Below are 16,744 nucleotides of genomic sequence, written 5' to 3' on the forward strand. Positions count from 1 at the left end.
TACTTTTTGTCTGGACCTTTTAGGGTTTTCTATATATAGTAACATGTCATCAGCATATAGTGACACTTTTAGCTCTTCTTTTCCAATTTGGATCCCTTTTATTTCTCTTTCTTGCCTGATTGCTGTGGCTAGGATTTCCAGGACTATGTTGAATAGGAGTGGTGATAGTGGGCATCCTTGTCTTGTCCCAGATTTTAGTGGGAAGCTTTTGAGTTTTTCACCATTGAGTACTATGCTGGCTGTAGGTCTGTCATATATAGCTTTTATTATGTTGAGATATGTTCCCTCTATACCCACTTCGGTGAGAGTTTTTATCATAAATAGGTGTTGAATTTTATCAAATGCTTTTTCTGCTAGTATTCTTGTTACACAAGAAATTCTCACAAGTTAACCAGAAATACTCTAAAACCTACACACACACACACACACACACAGCACCTTTTACATAGGCAACTTTGAAGAGGAGACTGAGAAAAGCTCACTAATTTGACCAGGTCAAATTAGTTGACAGTTAATAAGTGGCAGGTCCCAGGCAGACTAGTTCCAGAGTCCATGCCATGCCATGTTAACAGACAAAAGATAGGCGGGGCAACAGCAAAATGCCAACAGTGTTTTTCTCTGACTTGCAGCCCTGTGGGTGGTTTGCATTAACATCCTTGGACAAGTTGGAGGTGGGTATTTGTCCACATAGGTCCCATGCTGGCATCTGTGCTCTTTCAGACAAGGGCATTCCAAGGCTAGACATGAGCCCAAAACACAGGGACCCTACGGACACCACAAAGGCTCTTTGGATCGCTAATGAATGGCTTTGAAGCCCCATCTCTTTTCGAAATTATGCTCCAAATCTCTGTCTTCCCAGGAACAATCCATTCACGTGACCTGTTTCACTAAGCAACAGATTTCTTTATCTATTATTTCTGCAGAGGAGGAGGGACCCAGAGTGTCACATTCTTCTTGGGAGGTGAAGTTGTTCTGGAACTGTCATGTTGGTATATTTAGCTTCATTTTGTTCTCTATTCCCTGCCCCCACCCATACCCACCAACCACAGTGACGCTTGGTACAGTCCTTCTTGCCCTAAGCACACAGCGCTATGTCCTGGCATATGGAACAAAGCAGATACGCACTTTTTATCATCTTTTTCTCTACCCTTTCCCCAGGGCTTAAAGAAAATTCAAATTTTGGTTTCACTTCCTACAAACTTTCAGATAAGTCACCTCCTGAAATTAGTATCCCAGCCCCTGCATAAATGCTCTCTGTTTTTCCTATACTCAGGCTTCTCAAACAATATACCAGTTACCCAAATTGATCCCCTAATAGGCTACAAATTCTACGGTTTTCTTCTTCTGATCTTGTTCCCTGTTGAGTTTGCAGCCTCTTGGACTCAAAAAGCAAATACCAGGAGTATTTTGGGGAGATATGGCCAGATGACTTCACGATTACTCAGACCACTCCAAGCTGCAAGTCACAGCCTGTGAATCCCCAGTGTGTTTGCTTCATATTCTAATCTGGAACTCTCTCAAATGTCTTTCTACATTTCTGTTGCACAAAGCACCTTCTCCTTCCCAGAAGAAGCATCCTCTAGCTATGGCTAAGTCTGTCCAACATAGGATGCTTCCACAAAAAATGTCTTCAGTGCTTACCTGTTGATTTCCCTAGGGGCCAGGCCACCATCCACTGTGCTACTGGGTGGTCTTGAAAGTTCTCACAACCCCATCTCACTTCTCCAATTTCTATTCCCAAACCCTGGGTAGGATGGGATTTTAAAGCAGCCTTGGGGTAACACCAAAGTTGGAACCTTGAGGGTAATAGTCACCTCCCTTCCACCTACCCTCTACACTTTCCCATCCCCTTCCTGTGTTTACTTTTTTATTATGTTCACAGATGTTTGTTGCTCTTCTCTCCCTTAGAATGGAAGCCCTCTCAGAGCAAGAATGATTTAATTGATTTTGGCCATCTTAAAGTTTCTTCAATATTTTGATACTAAAGATAATTGGTTGGAGGGTATAAGGGTAGAAAGGGAGGTAGCACCTGGTGAGTTTGGGATTCTTTCTTTTGACCTTTTGCAATTACCTTGCCCTGGAAATATGATACTTTCACTCCCAAGGCTGTAGGAGGCCCCCATTCTGACCACTACTTCAGCACACAGCCATCTTCCCTTTACCTAGAAGATCATCTCTGTCCTGCCCAACCTTATCTTCCTGACAATCTGATATTCATTTTTCAGGGTTCATTCAAGGATTTCCTTCCCTAGAGAGACTTACCTGTCTCCCAGCGTACAGTGAGGTCATCCTGCTCTGGACGCTCATGTTACTTTATGGAAATCCCCCAATGTATGCTGCATCTGTTAGATTTTAGCTTGGCTGCATAAATAGAAAACTCCAGAAAAACAGTGGCTTAAGCAAGGCAGGAATTTATTTCTTGTGCTAAAAACAAAGCAAATTAGGAGCAAGCATTCCATGGTTGGTAAAGCTGCTGTTTGCTATCATCTCTTCACCTCTCTATTCCATATTACATTTACTTCATGTTTCAAGACAGCTGCTGGAGTTTCAGGCCAGAAGCAGAAGGAAAGGCAACTGTGAAAAAGGACCCCTCCTGCTAAGTTAGCTTCCTGTAAGTATTTCTCTTGGAAAGGCCACATAATATATCTCCCTTTACATCTCCCCAGACCACACCTAGCAGCAAAGCAAGTCAAGGAATAGAACTGATTATGCTTGGAGATCACATACCCAGATATAAATGGGTTGATTTCTAAGGAGAATTGGGAAAGCAGATGTCGGGGTAGGTAACTGTAGCTTCTGACAACAGCCCACATTGTGAATTACAATTACTTTTTTTCATCTATCTTCCCTCTGCACCATAGTTTCCTGAGGTCCAGGATTGATTTTTATCATCTCTAAGTCTACAGTGCCTTACAGAGTACCCGGCATAAGGACAAGAACTTGCCTGTTTCATTCATCATGTCCCTTACTACAGATGCTCGAAGAGAAATGATACAGGAGTGAATGGGACACATCATTCCAATGTAAAAGTATGGCCTGATTATATAAAATCAATCCAATTTGACAAGCACTTATTAAGGAAAGGAAGTAAGCTTAGACTTCAAGCAAAAGACTCTGCACATACCTTATCAGTATTTTAAAGAAGTAGCAGAAACTTAATCAAGTCAACACGCTGTTAGAGACTCCAAACCAATATGAAAGTCCAGGAAGAATTTTACCTTGCCAGTATCTGAGAACCCAATGTCAAGCTGCCCCTTCTTTCTCTATTAGCCTGAATCAGGCAGGGCATTCATAGACCAGAGGATAGAGGCTAAACAATTTGCCTGCCACTGACATGTTTGAAGAGAAAACAAAATCTTCTAGCTTTAAGTCCACTAAATTGCCAACCACACTGTCAGTTCATAGCAAGTTTTAATCAGTAGGTTCTCATGTTTCCCAATGGACATCTCTTGGTTTTTGGTTTTCACCTAAACTTCACCACTGGTGATTCACACACTCTGGTGACTGGGTTTATAACTGTCAACCAGAAAACATCTATACTGGTTAAATAGGAGCTTTCTAAGAAAATGCAAGGGCAGCATAAATTGATTAATAAGCACGATCAACCCAATTTGGTGTGAACCTCCCATGAATATAGCTAAATCTAAGTTCTAAAATTATCTTGACGGCTAATTTTTCAGGAAAATGTGTTGTGGTCTCAGACTCTCTGAGAACCTAAATACTCTTAGACTTTACCTGAAATAATTTCTTCTTTGTACAAGATAGGCTCAGTTAAAAGTAGCTATAAAAATGTTTTTAAATACTTTGACAGGTTATTCTGCTCTGACACCATGAAGAGCCTAGTTCATAAGATGTTTTCATTATTTGAGTAATTTTTTAAAAGAGTGTTAATGGTTTTGAAAATGTACCATGTAAAAATTAAGGACAGGCTTCTTCAACCTTTGATTACCAAATTTGAGACCCTGTGAAATGGAACCCAATACGACCCCTATTTAAAATGTCCATATTTATTGTGTATTTTACCCTGGGAACAAGGCCTAATCCAGAGACATTTTGAGCTCATCAAATATGTAAATTGTTTTTCAAACACTTTGGAGTTACCACAAAACCTAAATTGTTTTTAGCCAGGCAAGCACTTTTCCCTTTAGTTTCAAAAGCCAATTGTATTTTTTTCCAGAAAATCTAATTCAGATGTTACTGATTCACTTGCACTTAAATAATTAAAATGCTATTTTGCAAGAACTGATTGGTGTGTGAGAAAGCTCTCAAGCCTCTTGTCTAAGCCTCTTTTAAGTCTGTTCTGAAAAACAGGAAGTCTTGCTTTGCCAAGAGTAAACCAACTGCAGTGGCACATTTGGGATGAAAGTCTGATTTCAGTGTAAATACAAAGCCATCATTTGGAGATGGGTGAATCATGCTGAGACATCTCCTTCTGGCTCTCCCATCTCCATAGGCTTTGCTGAAAACCTGATTATGAGCCCAGGTAAATTCTCACCTCGAGATGCTGACAGCGGAGAAGCAAAGACCCAGAGTCCTTTATCAGGAACGCAACTAGGAGCTCTGAGGCTTGAAATACTTCTTTTAAAAGGTAATCTTGCTCTGGTTGATTTGCAAGCTTTAGTAAGATAGTTTCTCAAGCATGGATCTAATGAACCATGAAAGTGAATATGTATATTCCCAGGAGTCCACAGTTCTCTACCAAGATTTCCTTTTTTTGAGGGGTGTGGGAGTATGGGGTTACTGCTATCAAAATCTTCTGGAAATCAATATAAAGATATCCTAGATGATCTGGATGACAATCCTGGAGCAAATAACTATTGCACCTACACAGTTTTGTTTGAAATCATTGTCTGATTGCATGAATTAGTTCTATTTCAACCACCCCCTACTCACGAGTAAGGCACGGACTGACCCTTCCTCTGTATACCACCTACCAATCCGACACTCTCATTGTGAGGATTCAATGGAATAGAACACAGGATGAGAACCTGGCACATTGGAAGCACTCCGTAAATAGGAAATACTACTTCGGAGACTTTCAAACAACAGGTGAACACTCAACAGAGTATACTGACTGCCACTTCTTAGAGTGAACCCATTAAATACAGTCTGTATCAAGTTATTGCATCTAAGTGCAATACGATAAGCCCAGATCGCATCTGTTTCCTGAGCTGCATTAGCAGGTAGTAAGAATGCCTCCCCTTGACCTTTCGGCTGTGGAATTCAGAGGGTATCCTGTGGCCCTTAGCAAATTCTCACCTCCATCCAGACTTACAGCTGGTTTAAGGAAATTTAAACCTACAGCTGCTAGCGATGAATATTCCTGGCGCTGATGTGATAGGGGTGCCACAACACCTGTGCCATAATCCAAACTACTTCACGTTAGCAAAAGCTCTTCTTAAAATCCCGAGGTTAATAATGTGAGTTTCCCTGTCTTCAAGGAAAAACAATCTTCCATTCCTGAAAGGTTTCTTTCTGGTTTCCAGCTGAACACCCCCTGAAAGGAGCCTGGTGTGGGCTGGGGTTGGGGGGGTGGGTGTCATCAGAACACAAAGAGAGCACCATTGACAGAAGGCAAGTGGACACAGATACTAAAAAGCCATTAATTAGGACTCCATCAGTTGATGCAATTGAACAAACATGTCCTGAGCACCTACTGTGTGCTCACTGTGCCACTGGAGATAGCAAACACTGAAACCCACTTCAGTACCTGTCTTCAAATTTAATAGGCTTGAGGAAAGAGCAGATTGGATAGAAATACAAGTAATTAAGAATGCAAGGAAATATATTTAAGAGACTACAAGAGATACATAAAATGGTCCAAAGTAGCATAAAAGAAACTGGAGGCATATGGAGGAGATGACATTTAAAATGTACACAGAAATAGTGATAAGATTTAAAGGAAACTGTGAAGGATAATACCATAAGTGACAAATTTGTTTCTTATACCAGTTTCCTTGTTAAAGGTTCAGGCAATACATCCTTGTCTCCCCATCTTTCAGTGCCTGGAGCATAATAAACACTAATTAATGTTGATTTAAGTAATGGAGTAATTAATAGTGTTTACTTATTTTATGCTTGAAAGATGACAATAAAGTTTGGATCATTGAATAGTCAATGAGTACAATGTTCCAAATTAACTAATGTGTGGAGATGATGACACCACCTACTATCCTCACTCACTAGGTAGGAAAACTAAAGTCCAGAGAGCTGACTGACAGGACTGGCCAAGCTCACAGGGTGGACATCAGCACAGCTACGACTGGAAGCCAATCTTTCGATTGTCAGCGATCTTTCCACTCATTCCAGGAGCTATCACTTTTTATTATCTGAATTCAAATGCATTTCCACTAAATAATCTCCAAGTAAACTTTTTATGGCTCCCTCTGGCAAAACGGAGCTTCCCTGTGTCAATCCCTTACACCCACAGCTGAAGCTAGGTTGATTTCTTCACGTCACCATGACGATTATCAACTACTCCTTACGGAAACCCAAATCTAGACAAAAAGACTACATAACCAGTTGTGGGTCCTGCTGGATCAGGCCTGGCTGAGAGAGGCTGGCATTAAGTTTCAGGGAATGGAAGGCACCTCCACCCCCACTTCTCCAAGCCACAGCAGCAAGAGTGCAGGATGGGGCAGTAGGGGAACAGGGACAAAGCTCAGGGTCACTGAAAGGATTATTTTGTTTTATTTCGTTTCTGTTTCATTTTTCACAAGTGATATCCACATTTCAAAACAAAAGAATAAGACTTCTGGTAGATTTCCTCAAAGGCAACCACTTAGAGATTTGCCAAAGCCATTGCCCCAGGGGTTGGTTTAGATAAACAAGGGCACTGGGAAGCAGTGTAATCTAAACTTTTCCCTCTGGCCCATGCCAGCGTTTTAGCTGCCAATAAGTAGACGTGCTTTCTGCTTCCAAAAATAAAAAAAGTGATTATACGCTTGCTACCCAAGTCTACCCTTGGCCACTCCACAGACCATCACAAAGAGACGATGAGGGATGCACTTTGTGGTGTTGTTTTTGGAAAGCTCTTGTTCAAAAAACTCTTGAGGGTGTGCTGTCACAGGGGTCCTGGCCCCTGTGGGCAGGCAGTGGCCACTGACTGGAGCCCCTGGAAGTGGCTCTCCTGCCAGGGACACATGGCTTCCATTAGTCTAGAGCTCACTAGTTTTCTGACCTGAAGTTCTCTCTCGTTGTTTACAGCTGATGCTTCTCTAGGCTCGACGAGAAGATAAGAAAGGAAAATGTGGAAAATTGTGTAACTATTTGTTTTAATTTACCGTGTGTATTTTTCTTTTGTAAATTTGTCTGTGCATGGCTTTAGTTTTCTACTGGTCTGTACATTTTTAAAACTGATTTATAAAAGTTCTTTCAAACGTATGGATGTTAATTCTTCATTGCTTATATATATATGTTGTAAATATTTTTCCCAGCTTGCAACTTGAAACTTTTGAGTTACAATTTACATAAAATGTATACTTCTTAAGTGTAAGAAAATTGGGTAAATATTAAAAGAGAAAGAACATCTTAGGTTGCTGTCATAAAGGGCTTAGAAATATCATCTTTCTTCTGAAATTATAGTAAATAAAGGCAGACCTGGAATCTCATTTCAGGACATTCTTCACTGCTCACAGAAGCCTACAGCCTCCCTTCTACTCAGGGTGACCAGCTGGTCCCAGTCTGCCTTGGACTCTACTGGTTTTAGAACTGAAAGTTCCTCAAATGCCTACCTGGTAGTAATCCCCTCGTACCAGTAACAAACATAGAAAGAACAGAATGGGAGAAAGGAGAACATCAGGCCACCCTCTACTCCTGCCAGCATCATTCAGAATTCCCGGAGGAGGGAAGAATATCTTCTTCAAGACTGTGGAAATTAAAGAATGCATATAATATCAAGTGTTCTAATTAACAGTCGATTGTGAAAGATTTGACAAACTTGCATTTGATATGACTTGTTCAATAAATTAAGTACTTGATTCCTTCCGATTTCTTTTCATCATGAAAAGTTAATTGTGTCCTAAACGAGGCATACCAGGGAAATGCTACCTAGTCCAGAATCCACTATCTTGTGAAAAATCAATTTTCACTTGGAATGAATGAATTATGTTTTGTGCAGGACCTGGTCTGTGGGCTTACAACTGTATGCCCTGTGTGGCCCAGTGCAAGAAACATAAAACATTCAATGAATGCCTGTTGAAGGAATGAATGAGTGAATTAATAAGTTAATGCACCAGCAAAATACTTTTGATATACTTAAGGAACACACATTTATAAGAAGTTATGAGAAAAACATGGCATTATATGTAATATAGAGTCTATTTCTTTAACCAAAATGGATTTTTAAAAGGGTATATTATAAATTCTGGGAGCACATATTATGGCCCCTAAATCATAAAAGCTGAGTTCAAAATATAAATTTAATCTATCTCCTTAACATTATAAACAATAATACAGGCTGCATTCAAAAAATTGTTTGTCTTTATAAAACATTTATTGTTTTGATTCCTATGAAAGAAAACTCCTGCTTATTATGAAAATTCAAATAACACTTTGAGAGAAAAGTAGACAGTAAAAGCACCCATTAGTGGTAACAACTGTTAACAGTCCTCATATGTTCATTGATTTTTCTGGGCACGTATGAACATATGTACATACATATATTTGTTTAGTATGAATGGAATATCCTATTATGGGTATCTTTTCATGTCAAAACACAGATCTAACATATCCTTATGGATGGCTGCATGATATTCCACTGTAAAAAAGTGATTTTAATATACAGATTTTCGTAACAATGAAAAATTTCAGAATTTAAACCTCTAGGGAAAAATAATTACTAGTAACTTTAGAAGATCATTTCTCAGCAAATGAGCTAAAAATACCATGACTTGGGCTCAGCAACATAATTTATTTCCAAGGGAAAAACAAAGCCCTGGTAAGGGTTGAGGGAGGGAGGCATATCTGAAAAACTAAGTTTAACAATGCTCCAAAAGTGTCCTATTTGCTCTAGAATATTGGGAAGGTCATGATTCATATGAAACAAGGTATGAATGAGGGTGAGGCCACATGAGCCTCCATGCCAGTCACCTGCCGCGTGAGACCCAGCTATTCTCACGGATCCTACTTTCTAGACTGCTGGCGTGAAATCTACCTGGAAAGGAAGCAACTGCTTTAGATTCTATTCATCCTTGTCAACAAGTTTTCGTTTAGTTATCACCTAATTTTATTTCTGGGCACTGGCCAGTAGAAGTAAATTGAATGAATCAGTTTCCTCCCTTTGCAATTCAATGCAACGGACTTTCGAGGGATCCAAAACGTTGCCATCAAGATTGACTATTAATCATGAGTCTAAAACATATCTCAAAGATGTTCATTGCAACATTGTTTAACAACAATCAGAAACAAAAATGGAAACAACTTACATATGCCACATCATCATGCAGTCATTTTAAAAAAAAGTTGTAGAATATTTAGTGCATGAGAATTGTCCAAGATATACCAAATAAAAGGAAGCAATTTTCACAAAACTGCATTTTAGAGTATTACCATTTGGAGAAAGAACATATAAAGTAAAAAAACACAGTATGAAAGCATTATGTAGAGAACATAGAGTAAAAAAATTAGAAACAATATTAACATCGAAAGGTTAATAGCAATTTTCTTCTAGAATTATTGGTGATTTAAAATTTTTTTCTTACTTTTGCTTAGCTTTCTTTTCTAAAATAAATATGTATTTACTTTTGTGATAGGAAAAAAACTTAAGAAAATTATTCAAGAAAGAATATAACTAAACTCAGCATAGTTTTTCAAGCAGCAGAATATAACTTCTTTCTTCAAGAAGATCAGACACCAACTGACAGTCATGATTCTCCCAAAACAGACTGGTGAGTGGGTCAGTTATGAGGGAGAGATGAGTATAACAGACTGGCAAGCATATGACACAATTCTGACACCAGGTATTCATATCATACACTCAGCCTGTGTCCCAGTCAGTGCTGGGGTCTAGAGGAGGCACCTGACCCTAAGGAGGCCAGTAAGTATCCTTTCTGGATTCGGGAAGGTTGGGCTGTTTGGGAGGTTCTCATAGATTATCATCTTCTTCAGATCTTACACACATATCTTAGAAGAGTTTGCATAGTCCATGATCAGGCCATTGCCTGGCAAACCTACTGGATCTGTATACTAAAGGCCCCCTGCCACTGCAGATCTATGAAACACAAGTCAAATCTATCATGTGACTTTCAAACCCATTTCCCAAGAAGCCAAGTAGGAAACTGCCATAAATATACAGAGACTGTTCGATCAACTGATTTTCTTTTACCCCTCATCTAATGCAGGGGAAATCCTCAGAGCCCAGCCCCTGGTTGATGGAAGCTGGCTTTCCTTTCACATCCAGAGGCCAGACATTTGCTTCAGGGCATGGGGAAGGATATTACCAACCCAAAGACCCTGGGTATACCCCAGGACAGCTTGTTCCTAAGCCAGCTCCTCAGAACACCATTTCTGGGACATAGTCATACTTGTTGTTATGGGAAAAAATGTTCTGTAGCTACATAAATTTGGAAAATATACCATTGAACAAAATTGTAGAATTATCAAGATTAACATGCTAATATGGAGTATAAGTCTCTAAGAGGGGGCTATGATAAGCAATATTTCCTTACTATATACCCTGTGTTCACATATTCAAGGACCTATACGTCATGGAGCACCTTTTGAGAAATGGTACTCTGGCTCTGTAACCACAGGCCCTTATTGAAGGGTAAGACTGACTAGTTCCTTGGCTGTTCAAGAATCTAGGTATGGAGGATGGTTAATTAAAGGAAGAGTAGACAAATCCTTGGTCAAGAGAACTGGGACAGAGATGAGAAACTTGAGTAAAAGCAAAAGTGAAGATGGAAGTTAAGTCAGATTCTGAGAAGGAGGCGAGGGGAGGATAAGCAGCTGCTATAACAAATTACACAAACTTGTGCTCAGAACGTCGCAAATGTATTCTCTTACAGTTATGAAGGTCAGAAGTCCAAAAGGAGTTTAAAGGGGCTAAAATCAAAGTGTCAGCAGGGCTGGTTCCTTCTGGAGGCTCTTAGGGGAAAATCTGTTCATTGCCTTTCCAGCTTCGAGAAATTGCCCTGGCTTATGGCCCCATCACTCCAATGTTTGCTTCTCTAGTCACATTGCCTTCTCGCCTGTCTTACTTTCCTGTATCCCTCTTTATACAAGACCCTTCTGATGATATTCATCACTTGGATACCCTGGAATAATAAGCCTATCTCAGAAATCTTAATCACATCTGCAAAGTCCTTTATGACACATAAGGTAACGTATTTGTACGTTCTGAGGATTAGGACCTAGACATCTTTGGGAGGCCCTTTTACAGCCTGCCACAGGAGGGTAGAGGACAGAGGTGGGAAGGGAAGAGGGGAATGAATCATCTCCCACGTCTGAAAATGGCAAGACAGCCATGGCTGCGGCCAAAGGCCAAGCGCTGATGTGCTCATGAAACAAAAAAATTGCACACTTTTTCCTTCATTTTTCTTAAACCAACAGTTGACACTAAGGCTCACTGCAGGAGAATGAAAACCCTTTTCTTCTTCATGCCTCAAACTAATCAAGATGGCTTGATCTCTTCACAAGCAGCAGCAAAGATTTCTCCCTGCCAATTCCACCAGCTAGCCATTTTCCCTTCATAGCTGAACGGGTTAACAGTGCAGAATGCAAGACAATTCCTCCATGACTTACAGGTGGAGCCAAAAGTTTCACCAAAATTGCAACAGACAACTAAATTTATTTCTTAATTTGGATATTAGAAACAAAATTACAAAAAAAAAAAAGACGTGTCGGAAAGAAGAGAGTTAAATTTGGGGGTTTAAAATCTGAGTGGGTTGCTCTTTCTCTCTTCACCAGTTGTTATACCTATGTTTATGCATAGGATTTTAGAGCAAATATTTCACTCTGTTCAGGATAAACATTGAAGAAAACACACATACATGTACACACAAATTACAGAGTAGGACTTGAACCACTAGTGCATTGAATGATACAGATAAGATTAACCAGAGTTATTTTGTATCATAGGCAAATACTTTAAGGCACAGGGGACCCAAAGTCTGCTGATGTGAGGGCTTTGTTGATGTCTTGCCAGAGACTCAAAGATGCACTTAACTCGCCAGCCACTTAGCAGCCTGAGGCTTCCTTACCCACCACTACCCCTAATAATCCAAGCAAGAATAGACAATGTCTTGACTCAAGAATTAGTGAGGAAGAGGCCTCCATTCATACAAAGCTACATTCTTGCCCAAGAAGAAAGGGATGCTCCAGGTCTGATTATAAGTATATCTCCATACAAGACATTTGGCGGTGTAGATAAACATAAGCCACACTTACACGAGGTAGCATTTTGTTTTTTACCTAAAATGATGTTTAAACTCATTTAAAAATGCAATTCCTGCCGTTACTGTAAGTGCCAATGTGAGAAAAGCTAAGCTGTCAATTTTCACTTTGCCAATTTCCCAAGGAGAAACAAAGATTTTTTTCATGTGTATGAGAATTCCCAAATTTAGTCAAGGCTGGAATTTCACTGTTTTTATTTTTATAGCAGCAGTGTTTTTTGCCCATAGGGGGAAGACTAAAGAAACTGGGAAAAGAGACAATTTGCCATTGACTGGCAGACAGGACTAGGGGTGAGGGGTGGAAATCATAACAGATTTCCAATTTTCATCCTCAGGGGTTTGCTTGGTTATTTGGTCAAACCCACATGAGGATGTCAAATAAGGCTGATACGGGAACCTTGAAAAATTACCTTTTGTTTTTGTGGAAAAAAGGAGAGAGGAAACTGAGGTGAAACTGCAAAATGTTTCATTTTTTTTTTCATCAAACCGGCAAAAGAGAAGGTCCTCTTTAGCCGCCAGTGCAAATGTTTTTGCAAAGTTCAACTGCCAAATGTCCTTTGATGCCTGCCAGTTTTCGTAATTGAAAGATACCTTTTTAAATGAACTTGCCGGTTTTCTATTGGGCGAGAGGAGCCTTCCCACATCTGGATAGTTCTCTTCCTTCCAGCAAGACCCAGTTCCTTCAAGGACTTCATTCAAGATCTGCAATGTTGGACGGCACATTACCATGAGAACATAATACTCAGTGGCACTATTTTAGACCAAAAGGATTGTTTAAGATTTGTCGTTCTACAAAATTACAATGAAATGCAAATCAGTAATCTCTGAGCAGTGTCAGACAACTAGTTCATATGTAAGAATTTTTTTGGTCTGCTACTACTAAAACCAAATCTCATCTTCTTATTGAAAAATTTGCAGAAAACCTGAACTGGGAGAATAACCAAATAAGTACAGTGAAGGCAAACACTAACGTCTATAAGAAAACTATTACTTTTGTAGAGGGAAAGGCTGCGTAAAGACACCAAAAGTGTGTTTTCATTGCACTCCATCAAGACATTTAATAAAACTGCCATGCATAACACACTACTGGCTACTTTAGAATTGTTTTCCCAGTTACTCAGCAGGAAACTAACATCTGAACCCACCAATCTTTTGAGTTGCAAATTCAATTTTAAACTTTTTATTTAAAAGGCCTCAAGAATATCTATCACTCCAGGCAGAGGGATGATAATAACATTAAGCCTTATGAATTATTACTTTCCAATCAAGGGTGACAGACTTGCTTATATGAACAGGGTGAGACTTTTCATAAGCAGTAGAGTTCCATCCAAGTTCTCCTGATTCTATTTTGCCAAAGAAAGGAAAAGGATATTACATTTTAAAATAAAATTCCTCCAAATAAAATCCTACCAAAGCTTAATGTCTGAGAGTTCTTGTGGTGCCTCTATGTTGTAAATGCTGAGGTTTTATATTACTCATATAAGCGTTAGTCTCCAATAGCGCTGGCAAACAAAACCCAAGAATGCTGAAACAGCTGTAGCGCTGTATCTGAGTCATTCGGACAAAAACGGGCATGGGGACATGAAACAGAAGTGTTCACTCAGCCCACTGCAACTCTTGGCTTTTCATTTCAACTGCCAGACAAAGAACTAGTAATGGCTTCTAATCTCCCGAAAACTTGGTGAGGCATACAAGTTGGATATTAAGGCTGATACTTGCTAATATTTTTAAAGGGTCACTTCAAAGGAAGACTCCAGGTTCTTAGAACTAAACCCAATTCCTTAGAGGCTTTGATTGTATTATCATTACAAAGAATGAATCTCACAGATATCCAAACAGCCAGTCCTAGTCATTAAGGCATGTATTTTAAATAAGAAAGGCAACCAAGGATGGCTACAATCCTCTACATTGAACTGCATTAGCCCACACTCCCATCAATTCAGAGTCAGTTACAAGACTGGCCTGAGGTTTGCTAAGCAAATCCTAAGCAAATCAAGGATGTAAAGAATTACAATTTAAATAGCTTAAGATACACTGTTTCTTAAAATCCTTTTTAAATGATCTAGAAGTACTTCTTCCACTATAAATAACTGACATATTAATTATAAATAATGCTTTAAGAGTGACATGCTAATTATAAATAATGCTTATCTGTAGGTCTTCCAAGAACCCCTAGGAGGCAACTGCTCTCTTTCCATACACAGTTTAAGTTACTCAGAGTCTAAGAAGGCAATAAACTCTTCAGCTTTAAATATAGTTTATTAAAGCATGTGTCTCACAAATTCAGGTTGTCTCGCCTCCATTAGTCTGAAATAGTAAATTTTTATTGCAATCCTTTAGTGCACATTTATTCCCAGACCATTAACTCCCTGTGGAACCTCAGGCAAGTTACTTAACCTCTCTGATCGTCAGTTTATTCCTCCAGGGAAATAATAGTACCTATTTGATCAATAGTTAATGTATGTGAAGTGCTTAATAGAGTACATGGAACAAAGCAGGCTCTCAGTACATAACAGTTATTATTTATATTAGTTGTAGTCATAGAGAGACAATATAGGGGTCTGATTGCCATTTTAAGATACCAGTGTATAATTTCTCAGATTTGTGGGCCGATTTATAATGATTAAAATAACTTTGTCAAGAGCCCAAGAGGGAGTGTCTGCACCAGTTCGAGGGAGGAAGGAAAGCTAAGGATTCATTCAATGAGCATCAGATCCAAATAATTCATCATGTAGCTAGCAAGGCAGCTCCTTTAAGGCCAAAGAGACTTGGCAAACAAGGGCTGGCTATCATTGAGGAAAGCCACATGAATGAGGAAATCCATACACAGAGACTCCAACTAATCACTGAGATTAAATCACATCCCTCTGTGCCCAAGTCCACCTTCTCCTTCTCTGCAGGCTAAATCTTCTGGAGATGAAGGTCAACATAATGAGTTTAATGTGATAACTTTGAGAGGCTTGTGCCTCCTCACCTCAATTTTCTGGAAGTCTCAATTTTCTTAACTCTTCAAGGCAGCTTTGCAGTCAAGGAATCTGAGACCTAGTTGGGGCCTTAATCCATAAGTACGCCACGTTCCACTGGCAAAAGGGTGTCTGTAGGCATTCTCACACACAACAGTGTCTTTCACATGGAAAAAGAAGGTTTTGGTGGCAGCACTATGAATGTGTAGCTCTGACTCAAAGAATCAGCGAGTGTCCTTGACCCCGATATATACCCATAAATACTCCCTTTCATTCCCATTCAACTTAACAAATCTTCATTGAGTTCATTCTATCTGCAGGGTACTCTGTGGAGGAAAGGAGAATAAGAAGACAAGGCTTCTGTCCTCCGTTTACAAATGCACATACCATTAGGGAGGACCTGTTGCTGTTTGCAGCTCCAAGTCTTAGACCTGTTTTTCTGCCTTAAACTTTAGGGATCTGTATGATAAAAACTCATTTTGCAATAGAAATATTTACCTATCTCTTGAAGGTTTTATATCTTGTAAGTGATTCATTGCAGCCTCATTTAAGCCAGAGTATCTGGTCAAAGGGAACATTAGCTCTTACTACCCCCCGCCTCCCATAATGAATAAGGATCATTTCTTTCTCCACTTTGCCACTTACTTGCTGGAAGAGATCTTGGGCAAGTTGTTTAACCTCCTGCACCTCAGTTTCTTCATTTGTAACACGGGATAGTCACAGCCCCTACCCCATAGGGCTTTTTAAACAATAAAAGATAGACTCCTCAAGAAGCAGAATTTGGTATGTAGTAAGCAACTAATAAAGGTTAGCCATCATTATCATTAATAAATTACAGTGGTACTAGTTATAGTATTATCCTGCTAGTATGTCACATAGACTCATTAAAGGAGCATCACAGAAGAGTGAAGTGGTTCAGATTAGGTATGACAGTATCTCCTTAGTACATCAGAATGTCATTAGATTATCAACCATGCTTATGTGCCTTAGAGAATAAAATAACTGAACAAAACTGAGAAAACTTTAATTTTACCCCCAGTTCTTCCAATGAACTTGCTGTGTGGCTTTGGAAAAGTCAGTTACTCAGGCTGCCAGGTAAAATACGAGATGCGTAGTTAAATGTGAGTTTCGGATAAAAAACAAATTTGTTGTATAAGTATGTCTCATGTAAATGCTAAAAAGTTATTCATTATTTATATGAAATTCAGATTGAATTGGGTATCATGCATTTTAATTCGTTAAATCTGGCAGCCTTGATTTAACCTGTCTGAACCTCATAGGTAAAATAACTGCATTGGATTAAGCCAGTGTTTCCCTAACCCTGCAGAACACTATTTCTAGAAGATACTTTTTTAAAAAGTTAAATTATAGATGGTTATAATGTATCAA

At 39.3% G+C, this 16,744-nt stretch overlaps 1 long non-coding RNA gene across 1 annotated transcript; it reads left to right on the forward strand.

Annotated features, from left to right (window-relative positions):
• The first annotated feature begins 5,022 nt into the window (after positions 1-5,022).
• On the forward strand, positions 5,023-7,989 carry LOC140685491 (uncharacterized). Its single transcript, XR_012058737.1, has 2 exons — positions 5,023-5,183; positions 7,617-7,989. It is a non-coding gene; the product is annotated as an uncharacterized lncRNA (long non-coding RNA).
• Positions 7,990-16,744: the final 8,755 nt, after the last annotated feature.

This window comes from Vicugna pacos, chromosome 14, assembly GCF_048564905.1.
Source record: "Vicugna pacos chromosome 14, VicPac4, whole genome shotgun sequence".
Lineage (NCBI taxonomy): Eukaryota > Metazoa > Chordata > Mammalia > Artiodactyla > Camelidae > Vicugna > Vicugna pacos.